General features: G+C 44.4%; 1 long non-coding RNA gene across 1 annotated transcript; it reads left to right on the plus strand.

The window, feature by feature from the left end:
* Nucleotides 1–18,597: 18,597 nt before the first annotated feature.
* Nucleotides 18,598–23,320, plus strand: LOC138064407 (uncharacterized). Its single transcript, XR_011137653.1, has 2 exons — nt 18,598–19,762; nt 22,965–23,320. It is a non-coding gene; the product is annotated as an uncharacterized lncRNA (long non-coding RNA).
* The last annotated feature ends 509 nt before the right edge of the window (nt 23,321–23,829 follow it).

The raw sequence follows: 23,829 nt of genomic DNA on the forward strand, positions 1-23,829 counted from the left end.
CTTTTGTAACCTGTATGTCAACAGTATCCCAGAAATGTGTGCCGCAAAGACTCTTGGGAATGATGAGATGAAACAAATCAAAAAGCTGTGACTTACTGAAAGTTACCGTAGGCTATGGCACCAGCTAAAGGTAATTACAGTAGCCTAGCAGAGAGTCAGGTACTTAGATGTGTTTATTTATCAGATGGGAGGTTACCTGCTGTGAAGTCCACCAAATGCTCACTGTGCTGCACTTAAAGTAAGTGTAAGCAGAGTACAGTGAGTGTCCCCTTACGCAGCTAACCATGCTCCAAGCAGCTTCAGTGCAAGCAAGGGGGAGGACATCATTACTTCACTACAATTAAATGTACAATTAAATGTCCAGTGGGAGTAAAACCGGCCTGTTGTTGCCTCTCTTTTTCCTTACGTGAACTGCTCTAAGCCTCTTTAAAGTTAACCTGCAAAGTGGCCGTTCTCCATTTTATCTCCTTTCCTGCTTCTCAGAGATTGTTGTTTTATACTCAAAAATTTGCTTTCTGCCCCATTTTCCTTTTTTTCCCCCAAAATTCTGAGACAAGAGAGCCCTGCTGCACATGATGCATGACACAGATGTAGCCTGGGTGCTAAATTAGCCTTCAGTAGTAGCGAGGTGTCAAGTATCTCACAAAGAGCTTTTCTGCCAGGTCAGGAAGTTGTCCGAACTAAGAGTATTTACTCAGTATTTTATTCACTTGAAATTATCATACCATCTCTCCAGGGAAAGCAATGAAGACAAAACTCTTGGTTTTTAAAAACAAAAAACAAAATACAAAAAAAAATCCAAAAAATGGAGAAAGAATATAACTTCTTAAGACTTATTATATATCAACAAATAATTCGAGAGATTAATAAAGAGTAAAAATCTTGCAGGTCTCTTCCTGCGTTTCTCCCAGCTGCAGCTCTGAGTGAGGGCTCAGGAGAGGTTGCTGTTAGCATGACAAGCCTTGCTGAGGGTTGAACATGTGCAGAGTTCATCAGCAGCGATATCCCACAGGGCCATGACCGGTAGCAGTCGCTGTCAGTCAGTCAGATGACTGGAAGTCTCCAGTTAAGATAGGATTCCCCATAAAAGCAGTTGGGGCTGCAGGACTGATGCAAACAACAGCACATATATGGTACGGGAACATCATCCCAGGGTCAGGAATGTGGCACAGGCTGCCGTTAGGGCAGGAGCTCCATCCTGCCAGTTGGGGTCAGCTCCCCAGCTGGTCTCCTGTGCCAGGACACCATTGTCTGGTAAAGGGGACAGAAGGGAGAGCGATGGCATTGCACAGGGACTGTGGGTGAGCGGTTGTGTTAATGCACTCATTTCTACTGATGGCAGCAAAAAGCCTCTTAAACTCCCTGATTGGCCTCTGTCCAAAGAGAGGCCCAAATCTTATGACTGAGGTAAAGGCCAAAAGTGGGAGGAAGGGCATAAACACAGCAATAGTGGTGTGGAAGAACATGACAGGACAGGGAATAGCTGCTCAGCAGTCCTAAGGGATCACAGTGAGATATGGGAATTTACTGCTGCTCTGGAGAGGCAAGACCGAGGCCAATACTCAGCTCCATACCTCTACCTTTTCCATGGTCTGTGAGTCTCTCCTCCTGGGCAATCCTAACAGGGCTCCAGCCTGCTGAGCAGCGAAGGACTTGGGAGCACTGAGGAAAGTGCTCCCTGAGCCTGGGAAGCTCAAGGCTTCCCCACAGGGATCTCTAAAGTGCAGACCACAGATGAACTGTTACTGACTGTGTTCACTTCTTCTGGCAACTGAACTCTGCCACTTTCCCTGGCCAGCACATGTATGACAAGGCAGAGCAGCCAGAAGGCCCATTCCTAGCTCTGCTGATGTAAAGCATTGGCTCCTCCTCTCTATGGCTAATTCGTAGGATTGGTAACTTCTTTAGTCTCTTGTGCTTTACCCCACCTAACTCTGGTATATTAAGAAGCTGTTCTGCAGGCAGAGAATGAGCTGGTGGAGTATGGGTTGCAGATAGTGGAGAAAGAGGCAGAAGGCTCTGCCTGGCCTTCATTTGCAGCTCTGCAAGCTGATATCCAGACATGCTCTGAGAGACCAATCTAGCAACTGCACAGTGCATCCACAAGTTCCCCAAACACCGCTGGCACACAGAAGGTCAATGGCAACAGCTGGGACCTTCATGCTTCCCTTCCTGTCCCTGTCTCTTCCCATGGTCCGGCTAACAGCATCCTGACTCCATAGTCATCAACAGGTTTGCTGGGAAGGCAGGACCTTCCCAAACTTCTAGGGATCACTTCATCAGGAAGGGAAATATGCAATCCTTGCCCACTTACACTGTCACCTGAGCTTTCCTTGAGCCGCACACAAATGCCAGGGTGTTTCTTGTGCTTGGGAGCCTTGCACTTGCTTTGCCTGAGTGGAGGGCTTGAGATGAATACTACTCAGCCAAGTTAGCTACAGTTTTTTCCCAAAGTGAGTTCCTCACCCAGGCTTATTCATGTGTAGCATTTTCATGTGTAGTCACCACAGATCATTCAGATAAGTAAAGTCACAGCAACATCTGTCAGCTTGAATTTGAAGATAATGCACTACAGCTTCTCCCCAGTGTGCTGCTGTTTGTCGGAGAATGTCTGGCTGTGGTCCACCCTAAGTCTCTGCAGGCATTTAACACCACTCTGGCTCATTAATTGGTGGAGACTAAAGCTTAAGTCGATCACAGACTGTCTTGCTATCACCAATGGACTTTGGCAGGTGACAATGAAGAAATTCTATTCTTGTCTCTCCAAGGAAGCCATCCAAGATCAGGGACAGGGGGGAAACAACCATCTTCTTCAAGAGCATTAATTTTGCCTAAGCATTCCGTGCTATAGGGACAGGGTTATAAAAATGAGATGAAAAACGATAGACCAAAAAGAAATTTACACGTGTTAATGAGTCTGCAGTTGGCTTGGCGTTAGGGTAATTAATTTTAGTTGACTCATCAAAGCATGATCCCCTACCACCATTTCCCACTGGGTTCAAAGAGCTACTGATCTGAGAAAATCCTCCAATGTCTAGAAATTTGTTTTACTTAAACAAAAAAGGCAATACCCTCAAAATCAGGTCTTGAGTTCAAGGCATCTCTGGGCAGAACTGTGGACCTTTGAGCAAGCATCATCTTAACATGGCTATGTTACTTTTTCACCCTTCCAGGTAAGCCTTCCTTTACCAAGGTTTAATCAAAGCACATCGCGAGTTCCCTCAGAGACCTCCATACTCTGGCTTCACTGGAGGTCAGAGCAATATCCTCATTGCTGGTCATGGAAGATAACTTTCCCTGTCATTATGCTTTGCCACGGGAGCTCTCTGACTGGCCTGACCAGTTTGTGTGGGAACACATTTTGCTACCCTTGGCACAACTGGGAGTGCTATCTCAGCACTGCTAAGACCTAGCAGTACTGTGAGATATCACATTTTTGGCCAGCAGATACTTTGGTGTAAGACAGTCCTGCAAACTCCCACTTTATCTTATCTTAGAGTGGCAATCTCTGCTGGCTGCTTAGCTCCAGGTTGCACACTGGGTAGTTCCCTTTCAAGTGGTAGTCATGGTGCCAGCTGGCTACCTAAGGAGAATGACAGTACCTGTGCCAGGATCTTCTCACCTTCCATTGACTCCCTGTATTGACGGAGAAACCCATTCCTTCAGGAACACAGGTGCCTTATGACTGTGTCATCCCCTTGTGCCATGCGGAAGCTGTAATCCAGCCAGGACTTGTGACTGACCAGCCACTGTCTTGTGACAGGAGGCACATGGAGGAGAATGTGGCATGGAAGAGCACATGGCTGGACAAGAAAGGGGAGGAGCAGATGGGACTGGGAGACTACTACCTTTCTCGGGTTGGTTGCTAAGGTCAAATCCCCTTCCAAAAGTATGTTGTTAGCAAACGCACTCCAGCTGAGCCGCACAGACACACTGCAGAATGAGCTGGTCTGGAAGATGCATGGCCATGGCCCATGACTGGGCCACGCCTCCCCCAGGGGGATTCTCTGGCAGCTCCCTGTTCCTCGCCTGTCATTGTGGTATTTTGCCAAGCAAATGTCTCTGTAGGAAGAGGAGCCACTACCATATACCTCTTTGAGTCCCCAGATCCAACATGGGTCCTCTTTAGAACGAAGGGCCCAGGAAGCAGAGAAAGCAACCTCCTTTTTTGGAGGGGAAATTACTTTCCATGGGAATATGAGATGTGGCAGAGCAGGGGATCAGGACATTCAGGAGAATGAGATTACTTCTGTCCTCAGAGCTCTGCACATTCCTCTGTGAACATTTCCTCCAGAGCCAGGAGAAAGTGGTAGACTTAACCTCCATTTAGCAATGCTTTCCCTTACCATCTTCCCAAAGACCAAATCCATCAATCCTCCCTGTGGTTACTCCCCAAGCTTCTCCTAAACTCAGCAAAAGCACAGCCTGCTTTCTAACAGCCTCACATTTGAACTGTAACAATTGAACTAATACCTTTTTTTCTCTTGTACATCTGCCTGTAGGTGCCTTGCCCACAGAAACCCCACAATAAAAAGCCAATACTGCTCACAGCGAGATTGTTGGGTAATCCCCAATAACCAATTTCCACTCTGCTTTAAAAGAGGGATAAGTGAGCTATGTCAAATTCTCTAATGCAATAGGTAATAGCAAGCATTAATATTTTAATAACAACCAACACAGAAGAGAGTTCAATAGGGCAACAATGTTCAAGGTAGGCATTACCTTAAAGTAAGGCATTATAGCTTACTGGGAATAAAAAAAGCAGCTACTTCTCAGGTTGGACAAAAGTGAAGCTATTAAAAAAAAAATCAAGAAATCTGATGTGGTTTCATCATAATCACAGCTTTGAAGATGACTACTCATTGGCAAGTGTAGTTTTATCACTGCCAACTGAGTACATGAAACTGACAGATACAGTTTATGGGAGTAGTGGAGAAGCTAATCCCACAGCAACAAAAGCAGCCTCCAAAACCTCTCTCCCTTACTGAGGACAGCGCCGGCTGTCTGAATGCTGCAGGGCTAACATGAGACTGCAGATGAGAGCAATTGTCAGAGCTGACTGTGAGTGAGCTCAACCTATTCAGATAGCCCAGCAAGGCCACAGGGCATGTGCAGTTTCTGGGAGAAAAGGCTGCAATAGGATATACAGCCACCTGAAAACACAGACATGCACACACACATATACTTAGTCTCATGCCAGTCACAAAATCCTAGCCTGCAAAAATACAGTAAATTTACCTCACAAATTCTGTGTTCTTGGCTTGCAAATGTGTGCTTTCAGAGTAGCAAACCTAAGATGTGTGCTTATTTTTCTGCCAATGTTGTTTTAGCTCTTGGACTTGAGTGGCAAAGGCTCGATCAGAGTAAAGCAGAAATGCAGCACTTGCTCTCTTAACTTGTGAAACACTAAATATCCCCATCTCTTAGATTACTGTATAGCTGAGCCCCAGACAAACTGGGTGAGCACAGGAGCGAAACAGGAAATATGGTCTTCATGCCCCTGGGGAGAATTGGCCCGCTCCCATAGTGTAGCACTAGATTACAGAAAAAGGATGCTGGAGCGTCGCTTGCTTGGATAGAAAAGGTTGTTCGGGCACTAGGTCCTCAGACTAGGATTAGGGTGGATTTTCTGAGCCTCTTCTTTTTGCCTCTGGAAGTTAGAAATTTCTCAAAGTTTTCTTCAGTGCGAGGTGTTACAGAGCTTTCAGGTGTCTGAGACCATGAGACGTTCTCAAAATCTATATCTTGATATAGATGCTTATTTATATTGCAGAAGCAAGCTGCCAAGACAGAGGTGAATTTGACTTATAAATAAACAAATTAAAATTGATACAAATTGAATGTTTAAATCCTATGGTACGGATTAATTACTAGCTTCATCTTGTAAGAAGAAAATAACCATCTGAGATTCCAGTTTTCTTTCTGCAGGAACTGTCAGGAAGAGGCTGTTTATAGATTTCAGCCTGAAGTTTTCATGAATCATAAATGTGCAGTAAATGAGGGTTTCAAACTTACAGAGCTAGCAAAATGTTCAAAAAGATGCTGCCAGATCTAGAAAAACAATGCTCTCTCTTCTTCACGTTATGCGCCGCAAGACAGGAACTAAAAAGCAAGAAATCTAGGTCTTTTGTATCAATATTATGTAGGTATATAGAAAAATGGAGAGATTGACAGTCAGTAAAATCTGTTATTTCGCTAAAACTTAGCCAAGACTGAGTTTCAACCACAGGTTTATTATGCATTACAATTTTATGCATGTTGGAAAATAAGAGGGGTCTTGAAATTTGGTGACACACTGCTAAAGTGCAGCACAGCAAAGTCAAGATCATGAGTCAACAGACTATGGAACGAGAAGAAAGCCGTGTGAGAAAAGCTGCTACTTTTCCAAGGGTACAGGAAGGCTATGGATAGAAAGCAACTTACTGCATTCTCCTCTTACTAATCCGGTTCTATTCCACTTTTTTATTATATATTAATTTCACTAGTCTGAAATTATTTACAAAGTTATACATACTGTATTAAAGTAATACTATACAAGACAGAAGCCATACCCAAACTTTGTAATCATTGGATAAGTTCACTTGTATAGCTTTTCTAAACTTGACCTCTTGGTATTTTTGTTCTCACCATATAACACATTTTCAAGGAAGAGTTTAAAAGAAGAATATTTTCCCTGCCTTTCTCCAGCCATTACCTGAAATAAAAATAAGAACAGGTTTACAGAGATTAAGAATGCTAATAATGTCTTCTGGTGGTAAGTGCTTTCTGTAAGCTTCTAGCCCATTAAAAAAAATAATAATAATTGTTCATTGCTTTGTGGAGCTGCCTTTCTGCAAGGAAATTTGATGAAAGAGGTTCATGCGATACCAGTCTCACATTCTCCCCTATCCTGGCTGCAGTGCTTTGAGGTGTCAGTGCCATCAGATATCCTGGGCGCCCCATCTCCTGCCTCAGCTGCTCTCCCTCTACTGACTGCTGGTCCGCTCTGCGCTGTCCCTGAATCCCTTTTCAGGTCTGGTTCCTCATGAGTTAAATCCTGCTGGCTTTCTGAAAGTCCAATTTCTGACACTTTCTGATCTCCCCCTCCTCCAGTCCTAGGTTACTGGCAATTTAACTCTGTGTCGGGGTCATGCTGGGCTCTTTGGTGGGGACTAAACTGATTCTGCCCCAAACAGCACCTCTGCTCAGTTCTGCTGATCCCATGACAGAAAGGAGAAACTCTCGTGAGGCGAGCCAACAGAGCGCATATGACCAGCTTCATGCTCCAGTTAGTCTCACCACTTCTGAGAACTTTTCTCAGGATGGAATGAATCACTAAAGAGTAAGCATAAGATAGCTAATTTGAACAAAGACAATTACATCTTAGGAACCTGAGTGGGTTCCTACAGCTGCAATGCTGCACAGGGGTGGCATCGATCCTCCAGTACTCTAAACACTCGAATCAAATTCTGAAGCATTTTGTTCATTCCACGGGTCAGAACATATTCTGCAAATTCTGAGTTATCTTTGGAGGGACCTTTATTCTAATTGTACTTTTTTCAAGAAAATGGTTAGCAAAAGCTGACATCATTTACTTGCATAATAGTTGAAAGCCATTTCATGTCATTTAGTAAATACGTTGATCTAATCTATCTTTTTTTCCTTTTTTAATTAAATTTGCCACAGTGATGCATTGGCATTATGAAATCATCTTGAACTTGCAGGAAGATTTTTTAAATGAAATATTTTTAGAATAACTCATTTTTAGTCAATCATCTGAATGGGACTGCCAAGGGAAGGCAGTTTGCAGAAGACACAGCAGGGAGAGCTTTCACCCAGAAGGGCAAAGCAGACCGATATAGTTGTCTGCAGTACACCCAACATCACTTTTCCACCCGAGCTACAAGAAGGGCAAATCATAATAGTAAAATGCAACCAAAAGTATTTTAACACCATTAGAGGGAAGGCTATTTTCACTGTTTGACAACAATGCTATTGTTAATCTCAGAAGTACATCATGAAGGTTTGACTAGCCCTGTTAAGGAGCCTATGGCACACAAGATATGAGCATGACCTCCTCTAGCTGAAGTTTACCACCTGCACCCAGCTGTGGACAAGCCCTGTGCTCAGGAATATTAGAGCTAAATTCCTGTACAGCTTCAAGATCAAGACAGGTGGGATCAAGTTTAGAAGGTCCTTGGTTGTTCGCTGCTTGGCCCAGTCCCCAGTCTTTGCTTATCTATCTTGTCTCTTCCTCACTCACCTAATGGTTTTAAATAAGTCAAAGGGGCTCAAATAAGACATGTCATGGAAAGACTGCCAAGGCTTGTCCATGCATCAGACTACTGCCCCCTGCTGCTCTTCCATGTGGGCATTAAAGACACTAAGAACAAACTGGATACCATCAAAAAGGATTTCAAAGCTCTGGGAAGGGTGGTCAAGGGTCTGGGAGACCAGGTCATTTTCTCCTCAATCCTGCCTGTGACGGGAGGAGGAGGAGACGAGTTTTCCCAGTTAACAATTGGCTGTGCTGCTGCTGGTGTTGCAACAGGGCTTTGGTTTCTATGACCATGGGGCCCTGTTTGAAGATCAACAGCTGTTGGAGAGAGATGGGATCCACCTTACCAAGCGGGGCACGCACGTCTTTGCCAGCAGGTTGGCCAGCCTGGTAAGGAGGGCTTTACACTAGGAAAGATGGGGGAAGGGGAGTGGTATAGTGGCAGGGGAGTCAGTAAAACAGCACTCAAGTCAGGATGCCTCCAGCGGGTGCATACAGCCAGGGAAGTGTGCATGGGACATGGCTATGGAGGCTCCTCTTGCACCTCTCCTGGGAAGCTTACATGCTCAACTGGCTCTCTGAAATGTCTGTACACCAATGCACGCAGCATGGGGAATAAGCAGGGAGAATTAGAGATCTGTCTGTGGTTGCAGGGCCATGATCTCATTGCAGTTCCAGAAACATGGTGGGATAGTTCACATGACTGGGATGCTGTCATGGACGGTTATGTGCTTTTTAGGAAAGATAGGCCAGGAAGGCGAGGTGGTGGAGTTGCCCTTTATGTGAGGGAGCAGCTAGAATGTATGGAGCTCTGCCTCGGGGTGGATGAAGAGCAAGTTGAGAGCCTATGGGTAAGGATTAAAGGGCAGGGTAACATGGGTGACACTGTTGTGGGGGTTTACTACAGGCCACCTGACCAGGAGGAAGTCATCGATGAGGCCTTCTACCGACAGCTGGAAGTAGCCTCACGATCGCAGGTGCTGGTTCTCAGGGGAGACTTCAACCACCCTGACATCTGCTGGGAAGAGAGCACAGCTAGACACAAACAGTCAAAGAGGTTCCTGCAGAGCATTGAGGATAATTTCTTGACCCAGGTGGTGGAGACACCAACAAGGAGAGGTATGCTGCTAGACCTTGTACTAACGAACAAAGGAGGTCTAGTTGGCGCGGTGAAGGTTGGGGGCAGCCTTGGCTACAGTGACCATGAGATGGTGGAGTTCAGGATCCTGTGAGGAGGGAGCAGGGCAATGAGTAAGATTGCAACGCTGGACTTCAGGAGAGCTAACTTTGGCCTCTTGAGGGATCTTCTTGGAAGAATCTCATGAGGTAGGGCCCTAGAAGGAAGAGGGGCCCAAGAAAGCTGGTTAATATTCAAGCATCACTTCCTCCAGGCTCAAGATCGGTGCATCCCTCTGAGGAAGAAGTCCAGCAAAGCGGGCAGAGGACCTGCATGGATAAGCAAGGAACTCCTGGCCAAACTCCAGCAGAAGAAGGAAGTGTACAGAATATGGCAAAGGGGACAGGCCGCTTGGGAGGAATACAGGGACGTTGTCAGAGTATGCAGGGAAGCAAAAGGAAGGCTAAGGCCCAATTGGAATTAAATCTGGCAAGGGATGTCCAGGACAACAAGAAGGGCTTCTTCAAATACATCAATAGCAAAAGGAAGCCTAGGGAAAACGTGGGCCCGCTGCTGAATGGGGCGGGTGCCCTGGTAACAAAGGATAGATAGAAGGCAGAGTTGCTGAATGCCTTCTTTGCTTCAGTCTTGGCTGCTAAGGCCAGTCCTCAGGAATTCCAGACCCTGGGGAAAAGACAGAAAGTCTGGAGAAAGGAAGACTCTCCCTTGGTGGAGGAGGATCGGGTTAGCGATCATTTAAGCAACTTGACATATATGAGTCCATGGCCCCCAATAGGAGGCACGCATGAGTGTAGAGGCAGCTGGCAGACACCATTGCTAGGTCACTCTCCATCATCTGGGAAAGGTCCTGGAGATCAGGAGAGGTGCCTGAGGACTGGAACAAAGCCAATGTCATGCCAGTCTCCAAAAAGGGCAAGAAGGAGGAGCCAGGAAACTCCAGGCCTGTCAGCCTCCCCTCCATCCCTGCAAAGGTGAGGGAACAGCTCCTCCTGGAGGTCCTCACTAAGCATCTGGAGGACAAAAAGATGATCAGGAGTAGTCAGCATGGATTCACCAAAGGGAAATCCTGCTTGACCAATCTGATAGCCTTCTATGACGGGATGACTGGCTGGGTAGATGAGGGGAGAGCAGTGGATGTTGTCTCCCTGGACTTCAGCAAGGCTTTCCACACTGTCTCCCATCACATCCTCCTAGGTAAACTCAGGAAGTGTGGGCTAGATGAGTGGACGGTGAGGTGGATTGAGAACTGGCTGGATGGCCGAGCTCAGAGGGTTTTAGTCAGTGGCACAAAGTCTAGTTGGAGGCCTGTAGCTAGCGGTGTCCCCCCCGGGGTCAGTCCTGGGTCCAGTCTTGTTCAATGTATTCCTCAGTGACCTGGAGGAAGGGACAGAGCGCACCTTCAGTCTGCTGATGATACTAAAGTGGGGGGAGTGGCTGATACAACAGAAGGTTGTGCTGCCATTCAGAGGGACCTGGACAGGCTGGAGAGTTGGCTGGAGAGGAACCTGCTGAAGTTCAACAAAGGCAAGTGCAAAGTCTTGCACCTAGGGAGGAAGAACCCCATGCACCAGTACAAGCTGGGGGTTGTCCTGCTGGAAAGCAGCTCTGCCGAGAAGGACCTGGGAGTTCTCTCCAGGGAAGAAGACTCCACAACCTCTCTGGGCAACCTGTTCTAGTGCTCAGTCACCCTCACAGGGCTCAGGAAAAAGCCAATGCCAAAAGAACAGGCTAAAAGAGTGGGAAGCAACATAAACTAGTAGATAGTCCTGAATATTTAAAGATATGAGTTGCTTTCACCTCATACTGAATTTGCCTATCCTTTGAGCCCCTAGCAAGAATGCAAATCCCATGAATACAGCTAGTGTTCTGTGATGCTGGGAAGCAGCTGTGAGGCCTCCTGACAGAATGATTATCACAGCAGCTTGAAGATGGCAGGAATCAGCTCCAGTGATTGGCACTGACACACGCATGGAGCATAATGAGAACCCACATCAGGAGAGAACACTTGAGCTGTGTCAAGAGGAGCATCGACTGCTGAAGAAGCAGCTGGGGTGGAAGACAAGTGAAAGAAGGTAGGAGAGGGATAAGCTGTCTGGAAAAGCTATCAGTCGATGCCTTGAAAAGAGGCTTGCAAAAAGGGTGTCTGGGATGACAGGAGAGCATTTTGAAGACTTGGGTCTATATGCTCTTGCCTAATGCATAAGGCAGAGTAGAAAGAAGCTCTTAAGCAAAGATAGACAGCCCTGCCTGCAAATGGTATAGATGTAGAAGAGCTGTGTCGGGAGGATGGGCTTTGCTCCTGTTCAGGGACTGCAGAGCCTCTAGACACAGGGAAGATTAGACTTAATAGGCACGTTTGAGTCAAAAAAGGCTCTGGGTAGTCCTGGGCCTTGTAGCCCATGCAGACCTTGTAGCTCACTACAGTCACATAGAAAACTGGCCTGAACTCACAGCAAAGCACAGACCCTGCCTATGCTTTTTAGCCCAGAAATCTGTGTGCAGACAGACCCTGAGAAGCCTCTGAGGAGAAGAAAACCATTTTATAGTGACAGAAGCTGAGTTGCAGACAGTGTGATGGGAAGAACGTCTCTGGGATGAGCCCTCCATCAACACTGGATGTGGCAGACCCTGTCTGTGAAATAGCCAAAGTAACGTCTGCAGTAAGTTTCTGTGTTGGCTGTCAGCTGCCTGTCTTCCTCCAGCCTGGTAATGTGGATGTAGTATTCTTGTGAGGCTGGGAGCTTCCTTGCAGCTGGGAGAGAAAGAGGTTTTAACTCATTGGTGAGATAAAGCTCATTCTGCCAGGCAGCCTGTGAGAAGAAGCTAAGTCACCAAAAGCTGACTTTATTATACAGGGAATGGAAGCAAAATCTCTTCATGGGAGACTACAGCTACAGAGATTGCAGGAAAAAAATTATACTCATATATTTACTTGGCCAGCATGCCAGGTGGAATATTACCCACGTGGAAGGTAAAAAGGACGAAACCTTTGGCAATGAGGTATATGACTAGATGAAGACAAGGCTCCTTGTGGTGATGTGGCCCTCTGAAATTGAGGACATTCCTGCTGATTTATATGGGCTGTGACAAATTCAGCATGGCACTATTTTTAAAGCACATCCTCTCATAGTGCACCAACTAATTAAGGGATGCCTTGGACACCTCCCACCACCACACACACACTTTCTTCTTCATATTATGAGCAATATACCTCACTGTTGAAGTGACAGGCATGTCAGGTTGTCCGCAGTGCTCTGATTTCGCTCCAGATTTGAGCAGCAAGGTGGAGGCAGCTGTCACATGTTGATACGTCCTATCCCCACAAACCTGGTGGGAGGACCCCTAAGCACAGCTCATTGCAAACTCACTGCTCTGAGATGCAGCCTTCAGTACCTTCTTTGATACTAGGACAAGTCCCTTGGAGCGTTTTGAAGTAGCATGTGTCATGTGAATTGGTTTACTTTGTCATGTGCAAGGAGAACAGCAGCTTTCACAATTATCCTGCCAAACTCTGCAACTTCCAGGTGTGTGTGGGGCTCTCTTGAGCCATGATATCATGCTTAGAGGCAAAAACAGAAAAGAAGAGATTTATAGTCTTCTACTGGGTAAAGACACTGGGGTCGATGTCCTCAAATGAGAAACCTAAAATACTTAAGATAGGCAGTCTTGGAATCCTTGGAAGAGAAAAATGGTGTTTGGAGACATCTGGGAGATTTAGAAAGCTTTGGACCAAGTCACTAATGGTGATATATTGTTGCACCATGAGGGCAGAAAAAGCTACTACCTTTTGGGCCAAGCAACTGCATGGAAGGAAGGAAGAGAAGAGAGATTTGAGGAAAAGTTCATGTTGGAGTAAAGGTGGTGGGTGATAATGCTACGATGTTGGCAGCAAAGGAAGAGAGAAGGAAAGAGCATGCAAGGTTAGCAGTGGACAGGTGAGCCAAACCAGGATGCTGGTAAAGGTGAAAAGAAATTGCAAGGAATTTGTTTGGAGGCGTGGAGGCAAAGCTGGGTGCTATAGATGTAATAAGGAATGGTGAGGTGTGTTAAGAGGTTATAGTGAGGCTGGGGAGCACAGCCCAGGAGAGAGAACAAAATGCAGACAAGAGTAAAACTTTAGGATAAAAAAACAGGGAAAATAATGGCATATACATAGCATATGTGCTGGGGGACATGGATGGTAACAGCTCAGCCTTTCCACACCTCCTCAGCCAACCTATTGCTCTGTGGGGCTGACACCACTGCCAGGGCTCTAGGGGTTGGATGAGGCACAAGGGGTAGACTGACTCTGTGTTTTCAACATAGTAGCTGTTACAAAGCCCTTTTATTTGGTTCAAGTCACACATTTTTCCCCTGTTAATTTCCTCATGTAGCCTAAACCGAGACAACCCACACAGAATTATGCAGTAGGCAGGACTAAAGAGCATGGACAGTCCCAGCTAACAACTAGGGGGAGAAGTTTCCGTAGGCTATCACTTGCCACTAACTAAGCAGGCCAACTTTTTCAGGTAGCAGAAGCTTCTGTCCTCTCATACAGAGGTCTCTGGTACAGGGCTAAGGCCTTCTGCTGCCATTCTCTATTTCCATTCACTAATTTGGTCTCTTTCTTGACTAACAAGGAAGCACAATGTCATAGCAGAGGCCTGATGCAAGGGTGCAGGTTTTTTCACATGGCTTGATAGCAGTAAAGAACAGGCAGATTAGTAACCACACAGGAAATAAAACTGAAAAATAATTTTAAAATATCCAGCCTTTATAATAATTAATACTTAGAAAGCACTTGTGGGAAATCCATTGCTTGGTCCATCTTGTACAGTATATAATTAATCCTTCTGCCTGTCCCAGGGACAGCCCAAGAAAACATGGTCGAGTATAAGTCTTTATTTAATAGCAAGGCTCCCTGCTGATGTCCTTCTTTCACACCAGTCATTGTGGCTTGCTCTCATCCTTCAGCAGAGGGAAGTGCAGCTGCAGTGTAAGGCAAGTCTCCCTTCCCTGAGCAACCATCCTACCAATTGCTTTGTTCTCTGTAAACACAAAGGTGGAGTCCCCGAAAAATTGAGGAAAATAGATGGTTTTGATGAAATTTCAAAAAAAAGTTGCTGTACAGCATCTGTCCCCAGAAGCACAGATGGCATTGAGCTGTCTGGGAAGGATCCATGGTGCACAGAGTCTCGTCACCCTCCTGGCGGATGCTCAGGAGCTGGGAAGACACCCTGTTGTGCTGCAGCTTCCAACCATGCTGGCTTGCAACCAGCCCTGGGATGATGGTACAGTGTGCGCACAGTGCTGGACACCTTGGGGTTCTGAATTCGGAGCTCATTCGGGCTTTAGGGCTTTAATCACTTCCATTTCAGCTTGGGAAGTCTGCCACCTTCCTAGTTGCTGAAATCATTGTTTCCAAGGATGTGTAACGGTGTCAGTCTGTCACCCTCCACCAATGTTGTGGCAATAATTTCTGTGAGTGGCTTTTTTTCCTCAAACCCAAACATTTTCTTCTACTTCTCAGATCAAGCTCATCAGGTATGAGGTTTATGAAAATATTCACCAATTTAAGCCTGCCATACATTCCTCCTCAAAATTAATAGGGAAAAAGAAACGACCTGCCACGTTAAAACAATGTTAGGCAAAAATATTCGGGAAGCACAGACAAATATAAGAAACTACCTTCCTCATCTATCCCCACCAGGTTTTCCAATGACTCAGCATTGAACCATTTTACAGGAAAGAGCTCTCCAAGATGTCTATCTCAGAGAGCCTGTGGCAGGCTCATTTGGTAACCAGATGAATTAATCCTATTAGCTCACATAAAAAGACTCTATCAGATATTCATCCTTGTAAGCTCCAGCTGCATGGCAAGATAAACCATCTCAGTACTTGCTGCACTGCCCGAGCAGGGCACAGCAGACCAACTGGGATGTTTGCCCTGCAGTCCTCAGTCTCTCACTGCTTCAATTCTCGCCTCCTGGTCTAAGAGGGTCCTGCTTAAAGCAGGCCTGTGAGCAAGGAGAAATGGCTTGGAGGAAGAAATCCTCCATATTTGGGCACCTCCCTTTCATCTTTCACTCCCAGAGTGGAGGAAGATGGATTTCAAAAGCCCATGTCCTGCAGCACCACTCTGGCAATCAATTTTCACACAAATCAGAAGCTGCAGGTAATCACCCCTTGACTCCTGTATGGAGTGAGACCATGAAGACATGGAGACCTTAGAAACTACAAACATCAAAGTTCTTTTGTTCTTTTGGTACATTTTTAAGCTTTATTTTGGTAAATATTTTATTCCATTCATTCTGTGTCATTCCTAAGCTTTGTGTAACTACAATGGCAAGCACGGAAAGTAAGAGCTTGGAGTATTTTCTCTGGATTTGGAAGCACTGTATAATTGCATGGGCCTTCTTAAGTGAAATTTGAACCTGAGGACAGAAGAAGTCATTCTGTGACGAGAACAGGTCATTTTAAAAAAAAATCTTCAGATCTCCTTCAGCTGGTCTCTGTGCGGTTGGGACAAGCCACGTGCCCAGATCTATGCTCTCCTGTGGCACCTACAGTTGTAGTCTCGTTTTCAAAAGAGGGATATTCTCAATCCCCATTAGCTCTGCTGATATAAAATGTGGCTTGCAGTCCTCCAAAAATTCAAATGCTAGGTTGTGAGCATATGCACATTAGTTGGTCTATCACCACAGGTTGTCTGATTTAGCATCACAGACTAAACCCCAGCGTAACTCTGTCACTTTGGCAGATTTACCCCAGCAATAACAGTATCTTCAGAATAGTCTGATTTCATTAACAGCTCTGACTTCATATTAAAACCTGGTCTGGATTGCAGAGGCAGAAAAAATTCTTGCACAATATTTTTCACTCCCTTCTGACTTTTCTGACAAGATGAAAGAATATGAAAAAGGAGGTTTGCTTGTTTCGGAATTTCAATCGCAGCGTCAAAAGCATTCTTGTTCTTTCGGTAAATATTTCAGCTTAATTTTGGTAAATATTTCATTTCATCTGAGGACTTTCTGTGTTCTCTTTAGAGAGGAAACTTTCCAGTCAGGAGTTTCTTTTCCTTGGAAGCTGGAGCAAAATGAAATTCCCCTCTGGAAAACAACTGAAAGAAATATTCATCTCATCAAGACATTATTAAAAAAACAAAACAATTCCATTCTTTACTGTTGATAACGAGACCCTCTTCTTCCAGGCAGCTCTGTTAACAGGGAAAGTTAACAGCAGAACTCCACAACAGGAAAAGCAAAGCAGAAATGACCCTCACAACATCTTGTAAGGGAAACGCTCTGAAGGTCAATGCCCCTCTTCTCCCACCTGGGAGCAGACATCAGTAGTGGTATGTGAGAAAGGAAAGTGGTTTGCTGGTTTTCACAGAACTCTACAGCTGTTCGGAGTGAAACATGGTGCATCACCTGGACACCCCTTTGCAGCACACTTCATACAGGGTCAGCCTGCTCTGAGGTCATTTGCACACCTTTTGTGTTGCTGGCTTCCAGAAAATAAGACACTGATTGCAGAGCTGAACTCTGTGCTTTCCTGCTTCAGTCCCTGGTATCCGGCATGATAAGGATGATTTATGGCTTTGTGATGTACACAGTTGCTATCTATTATTATCATAATCAGATAGCAAGACTGGAATGCATATATCACAGCCTCTTTATGTAACTGTGGCTATGCATCGTTCTCTTAATAAAGACAAATAGACTCCTTGCTCTCTTGGACCGACAGCTTTGGCTGGAAAGCAGGCCTCTCTGTGATGTCTTGACATGGAAATATTGAAATGCGGGCTTTTTCACCTCTCATTTGCACTGTCCTTGCACCACGTAGAGGCAGGAGAGTCCTGGTGATTTATGCCACGTCAGCAGGAGGAGCTCAGGGTTCAAAAGACACATTTACACAGGTAACATTTTAACTTAATATCTTGTCAGAGGAGAAGACATTAATCTCACCCTTTTTTAACTACACCTACTTGGGAATTTTTCAACGACATGTTTCTTTTCCAAGTAAAGGCAGAAAAAACTTCTGAAGTTTCCAAAAGAAAATGCTTACCATTAAAAAGAAAGCCTTCTTTAACTCAAAATCAGTTTCATTAGGAAATGTCACCACTACTGCTGGAAAAACTGAATTCCTAAAATAGCTGAAGTTTCCAGATGTTTCCATCTCAAAAATGCTTACACTTCCTCCCATTGTAGGGCAAAGCCTTTGGAAGATGTGAGGACATTTTCCATGAGTTAACTGAAACTCAGCATCAAGTTACAGTGGTTTAATTATCTTCTTGTGAAAGCCTTCCTAAGGACATCCCCTAACTCCCTTTTAATTGTAGTTATTTATGGGTGTGTTTCGTTAGAGCTAATAAATGAACAGCTGTAAAATTAATGAAGTTTTCTTGACTGGGTCAATTTCCCTCGGAAATATTCATTCTTCCAGCCTTGCTCTCTTGAGAACTTGATATTTCAAGGCTGCTGTGTCATATTCTCCATTCACCATGCATTAGCGTTGATCCACGAACACACCAGTGGTCTAAAGAGTCTTCCTAAGGCTACAGATAAAGAGCCATCACGACCTGAACATGGTGCCAAACTGCACACAAATGGGCAACCTGCTGGTAGGGAGGGTAAAGCCTGGACAAGCAGGGAGTGGACAGCAATTTTGAATCAGGTTTATGGTGTATAGGAACTTTACCATGGAAAGAAGAAAAAGGCTTTGTCGTTTGTTTCATTTTAAAAGCTTTTAGCATCTAAGTTAAACTTCAAAAAAAAAAAAATTATGTTTCATGTCCTTTTCCTTCATTGTTTTCTGAATAAAAATATTTATCAGCTAAGCTCTAATTTATGATAAGAGTTTTTTAAATAATAGTACCTTACATCTAGTATGATACTAATGAGATTCTAATAGCCTCTTACAGACCCAACCTGTAGGGCAGGACTCTCTAATTCTGAAATAAACTTTATTTTCCATTTCTTCTTTCATTTTTGTTGAATTTGTTCTTAGGGAACCTGGAACAAAGGTTGTCTCCATGGTTATTATGAAGAAGCAACACAATGAAAAGGGAACACTTCCAGCATAACTTCTTTTTGCGTATGTTTTGATATTGTCACTGAGAAGGGTTTTTTTTTTTTTCAGGCACTTTTCCATCTAATTGCTTTGTGGCAAATGGAACCACAGTTCCTCTGCAGACAGTTTTGGAGCCAAAGAAAGGCTTGACTGCAAAGAGAGAGAAAAAAAGAAAGAAGGAAAGGAAGAGCCTGAACCCTGTAGGGCTGCAGACCGTAGGAAGAGTCCTGTCGGCAACAAGCATGGAAAAAGCATTTTCCCAAGTCTTGCTTGACTTTTCTCTTGGTTTTGCCCTGCACAACTGGAGAAAAAATCACAACTTACTGCCCACAGACAAAGTCGGGACCAGAGACTCAGGCAATCTATTTCTTCAGCAGAAGGAACAGAAGAAGGTGCCCACACATGGAGCAGAAAGAGCTAGAAGTTACAGGCTATAATTCCCCATCAGACCGTCTGGACTAACAAACAGAATGACTGGAGCTTACTGCAAGCAGGTGCACTAGTTTCAGGGGCAAGGCATTCTGGAGGAAAGCAAATGGGTCCCCCAGGACTCCAGACTGGCTTTTCCAAGCATTACCCTGAAACTTGAGGCAAGGGTGCATGGGCTCCCACCTTGCCTCTAACTCAGCATTCCTGTGCCTGTAAACTAGATGTCCTCCCACAAGCAGGACTGGGGTTCTTGTTCAAAAGAATGCCACCAAACAGAGATGGGGTCTTCTAATTCACACTTGAGGTTGTTTAACAAGCAGATACCCTGCAACGTCTAACAAATTGCAGTGACAGCTAAAATTACCCCAATGCATGATACTACCTCAGGGAGAATTGTGAGAGGATGAATTAAGGATCTCTGCAGTAATGTGGATCAGCTACACTTACTTCTGAGTGAATTGCCGACTGCTGGTGGAGTCTCAATTGTGATTAGTTTCTCACTTTGTCTGAACCACAATTCATCCTTCAGAGAAGTATTTTTATTATAATAAAAAAAAAATTATATCTCCAAACAGCACAATTATACCACAACATGCAGCTAAGTATACGTATACATTTTCTACCTACTGTCTACTCAACATAGATGTCTACTGCCAGAAATCTCAATGCACCTACTGAGGGTAGGCACCTGGACTAACCCCCATACTCCCCCCCCAAGAGATGAAAGGGCCTGTTTACCAGCACAGGGAACATACAGACATGGTCCTGCTGAACAAGGCCACAAGTGTCTCCGGCCTCTCATTCACATGGAAAGAAGTTGACCTGCCTGAAGAAGTATTCTCAGATGTGATCCTTCTCATTCACTTCCCTAGTTCCTGCAGAGTAAGGTCAGTCAGGCCTAGCATGTACACACATGGTGGGAAATGCAATCAGCACAGTGGAAGTCAGGTATTATCATTCAGATCTGTGATTACTGGATTATGCCAAAAGAAAACGCACTCCACATCCAGTAAGAAATGTATTGAGTAATCACGTAGTAAGAAGGCAGTGTGGAGCAGTAGGCACATTAGACTGTTCCTTCATCTCAGCCTTGCTGTTACCACTAGCCCTCTCATAAAAGACCTGTGAGCCAGCTGCGCTTTCACTGTGCTAGTGTTCGCTTTTTACCATTGGGCCACCTACAAAATTTGTCTTTGATTTGCTTAAATTCACACTACAAACTGTAGATATTACTTCTCCCTCAGTGTCACAGTCCCAAACTGCCTCAGATTACTCTGCTTAATTTATGCTGGAAGTCCCACAGTTTGCAATATTCGTTGATCTCAAATGTCACCATCCAGAGAGATGCATAAAATGCTTAAGCTATCAAGCCATTTAAGATATTCAGCTGTCTCTGAGAGAAACAACATGTGATTATTTCTAGTGAGCTGACTGAATTTGAATTTGTAGTCTAGAAACAAGATGATGGTAGAAAAAAAAATTGAAAACATAAGTGTTCCGTCTGAATTCCCCAAGCTCTCTTTATTTCTTTTCCCATCTACTCCCTGGTTACACTTACCTGCACCCCAAGCTGGAGGAAGTAAAACAGCACCATAAATTCAATGTAAAATGCTGAGGGGATGCTGTAGTCTTGCCTCCCAAGACACTCCATTATGACATTGCCAATCATGCTCAGCATTTACACCAACAGTTCCTCACAGTTTTGCATTGTACGGCATCACATCTGCATTTTTATTGGTATCTCCTCTTCAGGAGTAGTGTAATTTTCTTGGAATTTCCTTTCTTCACAGCTGTGGAGAAAAGGGCAAATATTCGCTCCAAAAGTTGTCCTGGAGGCTCAGAAATCCCATATCAAGATATGAGAAGGGAGGAATAAGTATGAGAAACCTGATAAAGCAACAAGAAAAAGTTCTTAAGTAGAACAAGACAGTACAAAACAAAGTATAGGTCACAGGAAAAGAGAGAAAGTAACGGCAGATACAAACAATTATTTTACAATTTCTTTTCTCTGATCTTCCCAAAACAGGGTGGCTGGACAATGTCACGAGGCAAGAAAAACACCTGCTGGACTAAGGAAAAAGATAGATAACAAATACTAGGAAAGTTGGCAGAATCTGATGAATCTCACCTTTGAGTGCTCACAGAATCAGCTAAAGTAATCTTAAAGATAATTGCACATATTTCCAAGAACTAGCAGAGGAAAGGTGAAGTCCCTGTGACCTGGAGAAGGGTAAACATATAGCTAAGCTTGTAAAGGGGAAAAAGAGACCCTAGTGAGCTGTGAGATAATCACTCTAACTGTAGTGTCAGGAACCACAGAATTTGGGATTAAATTGAGCTCATATGTGCTTACCTGAAGGATAAAGGAGAAGGACAGGCAGGAGGGGACTCTAAAGGCTGGGGGAGCTGGCCTGGTGCAGAAGGGGTCCATCACTGGCTGCAGTATGTACGTGTAAAGCTTCAATTTCAGTAAAGCTGCAGGTAACTTTCTCATTAGCAAACAATGAACCTGCAGCTCAGATGAATTGTCTTGAGGGGAGCTGACAGCTGGCTGATGGAAGGATTATTTGTTTTTTAGAAGACAGAATAGTTGTTCACTGTCATTCATGGGAAGAGATGCAAATGGGTTCCCATGGGGGTCTGTCCTGAACCTGGTTCTATTCAATTGTTTCATTAACGACCAGGGTGATGGAGAGGAAAGTGCACTTACAGCATCTGCAGATGACACTGAATTGAAAGGGGCACTGGAGAGAGCTGGATCAGAATTCAAAATGGTCTTGACAAATCGGAAAGATGGCCTGAGGTCAGCAAGATAAAATGCCGCAGAGACAAGTGATCCATTCTGAGGGGGAAAGCAAACATGCCCTTACGAAACCGGTAGCCAGCTGACTATTGGAGTGATAAAGGATTTGGGGGTGACAAACAGAATATGCAGCAGGGTACCACTGCATCCCTCTTGGAATATGTCCGTGAGAATATTGAACTCATGCTTTGGCAGGGTAAAGGCTGCAGCTGCAGTACTAAGTCCAGCCTGGGATATCATACATTGAGAAAAACTGAGTGGTCTCCTGTGGACTCTTTCCTGTGTGCAAATAGCATTTAAGCAGGTAGAAAATACCATGTCCAAAGTTGTCTCTAGCTGAAGTCAGACTGTGGCATAAGCTATTGTAATTCAGTGGCTGAGCTATTGGTAGAAAACGTCTTCTGCTTCCCTAGATTCTACCTTTTCAGACTCATGATTTCAAAAGAAAGCTGCCAAGCAGTTCAGTTTTGCAGCAAGGATAAGGATGGCTTTTAGTTCCAGACTTCAGAAAATATTAAATTGCCCTAACAATCCCAAACTCTAGAACATGTAGGCCTACCACCTACCTTCCTCTTTGCCTCCAAGTAGGGCTTTGCTCTATGAAGCCCACTGCAAGATAATACTCTGTGCCTGCCACAGGACATGGGATAGGCCTTTTCTGTCTGCTTAAGACAAATAGGTTTGCTGCTTCAAAAGCGCTCAAGTGCCTAAGCCTTTCTTCCCTACACTTTGAAGCACGGGTGCATGCACATCTTTTGAGTGAAGGCTACTGTTGCTCTTCTTGTGACTGCTGTTTAAAAGTAATTTCACTCTTCCACTTTTGTTCATTCCCTTTCTAAAATAGCAATGCCTTATTTGTGGAAGTGAGAATTTCAATAGCAGCCCAAGGCCGCTCTGCCTTTTGGTCAGGGATGATGCCGGCATCCTTCCTCTATCCTTGCTAGATAGAGTTGTCATTTCTTTCTGGGATGCTTTTTCTTGTCCCTAGCAGGACATTGCAGTTTTGTTTTGTAGTCATTTCCTGGAGCTGAGCGAGTCAATGCCAAGCCAGCAAATGACTAATGACTTAGAGTTGCAACCAGCTGAGAGGCAGTGAACTCTGTTAACTAAATTTAGTCCCCCTGTGCTAGCTGGTGGGGTTTTTCAGAGAGAGATTATGCAAAGTAGAAGCCTTTCAAAACAGCAAGTCTGCTATCAATCAGCTCCGCTTGAGCTCCAACTTCCCTTTCAGAGGCACTTTCTTGCCCCTTCTTCTCAAGTATAACCCCTGTCTTTTACTTTCTTAGGCCACAAGATACAGTTCTGGAAAGAATCAGATGTGGACTTAAGGCAGGTACGTGTCTGAGACCTGCTGGATGCTACACGAGAACAGCTTGAAATGCTCTCATCAGACCATTCTTCTCTCCTGTGTCCAAGAAAAGAAACATGTAAAGATCACAACAACAACAACAAATCATCTAAAGTAACTTGCCAGAAAAAGAGTAAAATCTGGCAAAAAATAAAACTTCCACAGACAAATCTGTCTTGGGGAAGAAAGACTGGTGTCTCAGGAAAAATTTAGTCTTTTTAGTCTTTTTTTTTTTTTAATTGTCTCCTTGTTCCCACTCCCAGCTACAAAAAGTAAAATATCTTATAATCTCCATGAGATCTCTTCGGGTTTTTTGAAGAATTCAGTTAATTGGAGCTTTTGCCAGAGTGTCCAGAATGCAAGAACTTTTGTTACACAGGCCTGCTGCAGTTTGGACAGGGTTCAGGATTTGTACATCTGTTTTTTACTGTGCTTTATTTTAAGAAATCTAACTAATCTGAATCAACATAATTTGGGGGATGTGCCACTACAGTTAATGCTGCAGATACACTCCAACCCCAAATGCAGCAGCTGAACTATTGTTTTTTCCCATGCTGTGAAAGAACATTCTTGGAAGTAGCAGCTAAAGGCTCAGTTCTGCTTTCCTCAACAGTAGGTGTTGCTGGTAATGGAGCCTCTTCCTACTTAGTAGTGATTAGATCAAGCCTCAAATTATTGCATGTCCTTTCCTCCTCTCCCTGTCATTAACATCAAAGACTTTAATCATGGCAATCTTTCCATCTTACAGAAAATTTGTTTCAGCTATTCATAACCATACATTCTATTTAGATATTGATGACTTG

The sequence above is a fragment of the Struthio camelus genome, chromosome Z (assembly GCF_040807025.1).
Source record: "Struthio camelus isolate bStrCam1 chromosome Z, bStrCam1.hap1, whole genome shotgun sequence".
Taxonomy (NCBI): Eukaryota; Metazoa; Chordata; class Aves; order Struthioniformes; family Struthionidae; genus Struthio; species Struthio camelus.